The sequence below is a fragment of the Nothoprocta perdicaria genome, unplaced genomic scaffold (genome assembly GCF_003342845.1).
Source record: "Nothoprocta perdicaria isolate Ctin4 unplaced genomic scaffold, notPer1 scaffold_40, whole genome shotgun sequence".
Lineage (NCBI taxonomy): Eukaryota > Metazoa > Chordata > Aves > Tinamiformes > Tinamidae > Nothoprocta > Nothoprocta perdicaria.
Window position 1 is genome coordinate 1771079 of NW_020455644.1, and position 6958 is coordinate 1778036.

The following is a 6958-nucleotide window of genomic DNA, read 5'->3' on the forward strand; positions in this document are numbered from 1 at the left end:
TTGCTTGCTCATGGTCCTCTGCAGACTCTTACATCTGATCAAGGTGTTTGCTGATTTTCTTGAATTCTGGTAATTATTTAATAAAGACTATCTTAGACTGTTTGATATATGTATTATTGTCAGCATGCCAACCTCGTGAGCAGCATATCCAACAGGAACCTGCCTCTGAAGTCTTCYGCTTATGTCAAGGGGCACCAACTGCCAAGCACTGAAGTTACTGCTTATCATATACTGTCACTGTGCTCTCTGCTTGGACAAGCCTGAAATGTTGAGCTAAAACACTTGGAGGCATCTTTAAAAAAATGAAACAATCAAGCCCATCAACAGTTTATCTATATGTTTGTTAATATAACGGGACTCAAGCCAGAATAGGGTACAGTGAAAAGACCATATGTCTTCAGAAGAATTTCCTTTGGACCACACACAGGAACGTCGGTTTAGCAGATTATTTGATTAAAGGAGCTAAGATTCTGTATTTAATTTATTCCTGGCCTATTGCATGTTTCATTATATACAAATGTTCAAAAGTTTTCTGGGGTCAAAGGGAAAGATTTTGCTGTTTTGGTCTATCCACTCTTGCTTTAAGCCACTGGAAGAGGCACATTCACTTCGATGGGGTTTCAAATCAGCTTCTGAGAGATTGCTGGTTTTACTGGGCAAACTGTGTAGTGATAATTTAAGATACCTGAAAAGGTTGCTTCTTTTAGTCTTGTTGCCACCAACTGGTGTTCACATGAAGTTCCCGGCTATATCATAACATATATAATGCTTTGAGTCTAGTCTAATGATGGCATGGCTGTACGTAGAGCACTGCTTAACTCTTGCTCCGGCCCTGGGCAAAGGGGCTGCTGTGCATTCAGGAGTGGGGAACCCACAGCAGAGCTAGCTGAAAGGCAAGCAGAGAGGTGGGAAGGATCAAATTCATGGCAGAAGCAAATACTCCACAAATCATCAAGAGACTAACTGGATGGCCACAAAGAGATTTTTGTCAAGGGTTTTATACAGCTAAAAATCAATTCMTTCACTTCATCTGTTTTGAACATACTGAGGATGCAGCTAAAGATGTCACAAATGGTTAGAGTTGCCTGGAAACCTTCAAGGTGTCAATTGACCATATTTTTAGGCGCAGGAATGTTACATGGACACACCACAATTTCACCAGTGATTTCTTTAAAAAACAAATGGAGTCAGAAATCTACAAGGGAATAAAAATATCAGGAGAGTGAAGCTGAGTTGAAGCAGGGTAACTCAAAATCAATATTTTGCTTTTAAACTCTTAAGGGGAGGCCCAGGAGGGCTGCACTCATTTTGTCCTCCTTACTTATTTTCCTCAGAGGATTGGCTGAGAAGTGACAAGGCTGCTCCATACTCGCGGCCAGGACATTCCTCACTAACAAGCCACTTGTTAGAATATTCAGCCGCCGCTTTCCTTCCTCGCGCCGAGCTTTCACTTAACGGTATCAGAGGATGGTAATGTCAAGCTTGAAACAAGAAGGAAACAGGAATATCTGAGCTCAGCTGACCCTACAAGGGTTATTGGCTAAGGTTTAAGTGAGGAAAGAGGTTCCTTTCCTTTGTATATGCACAAGTTGAGTACTCCCATGGCCACATACACTTAAGCTTGGTGCCAGGCATAAAAAAAAAMCCATCGTTGAATCTCCAGCATCTCTGGTATGAACCCTACAGTTTGCATTCAGATGCAAAGACTTGTGTATGTCCAACAAAGCTAGATAAAAGACTAAGAAACTTCTGGGGTGCCTTTTTTTTTTTGTAGTTCTTGTAAAAATACATGGTCAAGAATGAGTACAAACACATAGGCCGAAGACTCTTTGGTTCTTAACTCTCAAAATGGCCCTTTAGGGCCTCATACACCTGGTCCACAAAGCACAGAGACACCTTCAGAGACAGAAGACAAGCAGAGCACATGGGTCCACAGAATGACCCAGTACCAGACTTTTAAAACAATTTGACTCAAATTCTTCTAAGGCGATGGGAACTAAATGCCCCGGGACATTCAAAGCTCTGCATCTTAGTTCCTATGAAAAAGTCTAGTGAGCCCTTAGCTGTCACTTTGGGATTTCGGTGAACCAATAAATCAGAGTCAACACAAGTTTAGGATGGAAGTGCCATGACCCTTGTCTCAGCTTTACTTGGTTCATAGGTATTCATGTCAACAGGAGCTTTGCTCTGGGTTTCCAGATTACCTCTGGAGGAAATTTCTAGTGCAAATCTTAGTGAACCCTGGGCCTAGAGACCAACATCAAAGTCAGATGAGAAGGCCAGCTAGAGTCACAGGCATCACTGGCTTCCCATCTCCCTGCCTCACGTGCAACAAGAGTTTCAAATACATGTAAAGGACTGAGTACCTGCAGACCTTTAGGAAGGATGGGAGTTTCTTGGCACAGCTGAAGTCAAGAGCTACGGATTCACCATCCTGACAAATTCTCCTGGAGCAGCAGCTGCCCAGCAGGCGAGTGAGGGTGTGTGTTACCCACCTGGAGGGTGGCTGGCTCTGACAGCTCACGCTGATGATCAGAGCCCGTGGCCTTCCCCTGCTTGCCGTCACCTGGATATGAAGGGGTGCTGTGGGAGCCGGCCCTATCTGCAACAAAAACAAATGCAAATCAGCCTAGTTTTGCACGTTTGCCCARTGAGTTCTTACCCCAGCAGGGCTGCTTACTGGAGATTTTCAACATCCAGTCCGAGACAGTCCTTTGTGATCAATACTGTTAGTATCAGGCTTTGCTGCAGGATGAGGTTGCTTGCTGCTTATGAGAAAATTTGCATTAAAGCTCTTCTCAGAGGAGTGCAAAAAAAGTCTTCATTTCTTCCCCCATTTTTTGTTCTCCTTTTTTTTCTTCCTACACATTTTCTACTTGTTTTCTAAATGTTACTTCTTTTGCTGGTTGTAGAGATCTGTAAGATGCTAAATCACCCCAGAGCCTGCAAGACGTGATGCAAAGCTTCATTTTGTTTTATTCCAGTTTCATGCCTGTCAGTGACATTAAAGTGGACTATGCATTGGTTGATGAGACTTTAGATATCCCAGAGAGGACAGATGTGTGCGCCAGTGGCACCTCATTAAGTCGTTTGTTTAAAACCCCCAAACAATCCACTTTCATGCAGATGGAAATCCCAGCCTCCTCCTTTTCACTTAGATGTGGATTCTCCCCCAGCAGATATGTATTGATCTGTTCAGTAAAAAAACTTTAAACCTCCCTAAAATTCTGGTCTTTGACTCTGCCCTAAAACTAATTTGAACTGTTCTCAGCTGATCTGGAGTTTAAGGAGATGGCTTTGAACTGGAAATACTTTATCTTTAAACAAGTAATTGTTGTTAATTAAACCAGTAAAGACACATTAGTCTCTGCTTACTTAAGTTTTAGCCTTGGATTTAGCCTATGGATTAACAGGAACCATGATTTCTGCTTAAATGAAGATGTTTGCATTGAATTGAACAATCCTAGAACCAATATCCTTTTCCTGTGAGCTCTGAAAAATAATTCTTGCAGCACAGACTGAAAATCTATTCTTTTGCACAAATAAAATGTTTCTAAAACTTTCTCTCTCAAAACAGAAATACARCTCCTCCACTTTCACAAATTATTTTAGCAGTAATAGAAAGAAAAGTCTTCAATCAGTTGGAAGGAGCAGAAAAAAAAATGTTTCCTGTTGCCATATGGAAATAAAAGGGCTATGTGTGGTTGTACACAGAAAATTCTCTCATTGGCACTCTTGAAAGTTGTGACCAACAATACTGCAGGTGCTGAAGTTAATGAAAGCTCGATATAAAATGGCGAAGAAACATTATTTGAAAGTGCAGGAAAAAAATATAATACATTTCACTTTGACTAAAAAAACTCCTGGTTGCCTCAGTGTTCACTTCCAGAAAGGCAATGATAATAGTGATGATTGCAATAGCAATGTTAACACACTGTATTACAAAATAACACTGCAGAGCCTACAAATGTCTGTGTTGGGACATGTTATGTGTTTGTGCATATACAGACATGCATGCTCACGTGCGCACACTCCTATATACACACATGTTTATAAATGCATATGCACTTACCAATGCCCAAAGTCYTTGCTCATGGCTTGAATTCACCCTGTCACAGCTCTATGTTAGCCTTTACCTGTGGTCAGCAATAGAAGACATCCACCGAGGTTGGATTTGGGTACTGTCTTGTGTCTCATCCTTTGCACCAGGGGAAAGCGAATGCCACTGCCAAACAGCAGCACCTAACACTCGCCTCGTGWCGGTCAAAACTGGCTATTGCGTGGTGTTAATGCACCGGGAATTGACTCCAAAGAAAGTTTGCCCGGTGGCTRTGAATTGGAGGAAACTCAATGGAACTTCATGGAATTGAAATATCATGTGGAAAGTCATGTTTTCATATTTTTGCTATATAGTTCAAATACATATAAAGACAACACATTTTACTATTTATTTTGGGGTTTCTTTCTTCTGTAGATTGCCCTTAAAATTAAAAAAAAAAAAAAAAAAAAACTGCTCTATACTGAGAATTAAAATATCCTTCCCCACTAAATAATCCATTTTCAAATTTTATCAAATATGGAAAAAAAAATCTAATTTCCTAAAACATTTTTTTCCCCCTACCACCTTTCTATCTTTCTTTGTAATGGTAGTTTAATGAAGAAATGAAGAAAGAAAAAGTGATTGTAGACCAGGTAAACCTGAAATACTTCTACTTTACAGAAGCTAGTAAGCTTTTTCAAGTTTTCTCTCAAGTTTTTATATCTTCATTCCTCACCAAACAATATATTTTTTTCTTTATTATACTTGCGACTAAAGCAAGGCAGGAAAGGTGCAGCATATTCGCTATGGAACGATTTACATGTAAGAAGTAGTAATGACGTTTCATGCATAATATTGAAAGTGAATATGATCTCCAAATATGACTTGTTCTTCAAGAATAAGCTAGTACCTCYTGAGGTATTGACTTAAAAGAATGGCAAAGATGGAGAAGAGTTATAAAGAAACATAAAATATTTTTTCCTCTGCAATGAAAATACTGTTTCCAGTAATCCACTGGAATTCCACTCATCCTAGATTTGCTAAAACAAAACTAGAACTACCAAAGAGCATTTTTTTTTCTATTTCACATTGGCTACGAAGGATGTGCAAGCTTAGGGGATGGTGGGGGAGGGAAAAGCAGGGGGGAATCAAAGCTTTAAAGTGCACAGACTGGCAACTACAGTTGAGCCCCTGACCTGTCACATCACACGGCTCCAGTCAGACGCGATGTGACAATGAAATTACACAGCACCCCTTGCAGCAGGCACCTTCACCCAGGACCTCGGCTCGCCCACACTCCACCTATAGCTATCATAGCAGTAGGGTGAGGGGGGGACAGAAACTCCCCCTCCCCAGCAAATCCTTAAAGTTATGCAAAAGAGAACAGCCTATTGGCTGAATTTAAACTGAATCTGAGGCACATATGTAGGTTTTACCTTTGTGGCTCAGAGAAAGAGGCAGCCAGGACTGCTTCAGAAAGAAATCATGGATCCCTCTCCTTTGGACTCCAGAGGTTTCGTGCTGAAAACAGAATTTATAAACTTCCTGGCAACGCTGATTACGCCATTCTCACTCAATAAAAACAATATTTTACTCCAGAGAAAAATCTCTTCCATCTTTAACTTAGGCTACAGTGTTGCATAGGGGTAAAACACTCAGACTGAAAAGCTCCTGAAGAGTAAGGGAGCCTTTGAATTCGCATTTGCCCTCAGCTGCTGCATATGAGCGTGAGGAGAGAGGGTGCACTGCCTCCTCTTTTTCTTCTCTTTTGTAGTTCTTGCATGTTTTATTTTAGCAAGAAAAGAAATCCCAGATGAAGAACAAATGCTAGGATAGCTCTCAATATTTGTCAAGGCTGCATTTTATAAACCAGCTTGAAATTTACTAGTATTTTTAATTCAAGTCTTTACTTCTTCACTGAGCGACTTTTAGAAAGTTTAGTTATAATTTGCTCTGAGTTACAAAAGACATCCCAAGTGGATTCTGTGTCCCTCAACCAAAGTTATTGCAGAGCTGCTGTTTAGTCATTTTAGCAAATATTATAATCCTCTCTTTAAATACAAGCAACTGGGGAATATATAAAKTTTCATCACAGTCCATGTAAAATCCAGAAATCTTTTCTGATTATGTTTCCTGCTTTACCCAACAAGCCATAGTTCATCCTTGGATGTAGACAGAAGTTGTTACTTTTTAAACTTAGCCCAAAAGCTTCTTTTTCTATTTGAGTTCATTCCTAGCCCTACATTCCTTTGCTCTTGTTTGCAGTATGCATATCCAGAGATCTTCCATTACTGACTTACTGCAAAAATCAACTGCGACGGTCATGCAAGGAAATAAAGCAAAAAACATGCATGGAACTGGTGAAATACCAAAATTATGTGAATTTTCTTCCTGTTCTGGAGCCCTCTGAAATCCATGGAATGAGTCCCTTTTGTCCAGATTATTAGCACAGTAAAAAATAAAGGTACAATTCTGCCTCTTGCAAGTGTATTTGAGGTGCAAATCTACCTCTTCTGAAGGGGTTCAATAACTATTGCCAACAAAACGAAATGTGGCACAATCACAAGGGATGCAAAACAGCCTAATAACGTGTACTGCAATGGGTCCAGCTAAGACTAGCACAAAAAGGCTGTTTCACGTACACTCTTGATGATGTCAAGCTTCTCATCTTGCCATACTTCCTTTGACACAGTTGGTGTGAGCACATGGAGTGCAGYGATGCTGCATGGGTCTGGCAGATACGAAGTCTCTCAGGTGCCCACTGGCCTTGCTGGAAGTGGGAGCTGAGGCCACCATGAGCTATTCTGTTCTTAATTTACCCTTTTTGTACCTGTGTGGCACTGCCCTGCAATAAGAAATGTATGTAGGGGGGGGTGACTTGTGTGCTTAAAACAGCATGTGTAAATTTTGTGATCATTT

The 6958-nt window shown here is 40.6% G+C and overlaps 1 long non-coding RNA gene across 1 annotated transcript; it reads right to left on the minus strand.

The window, feature by feature from the left end:
• Positions 1–302: 302 nt before the first annotated feature.
• On the minus strand, positions 303–2567 carry LOC112952651. The gene is made up of 2 exons (XR_003250447.1): positions 2496–2567; positions 303–886 (listed from the first exon to the last, which is right to left on the minus strand). It is a non-coding gene; the product is annotated as an uncharacterized LOC112952651 (long non-coding RNA).
• Positions 2568–6958: the final 4391 nt, after the last annotated feature.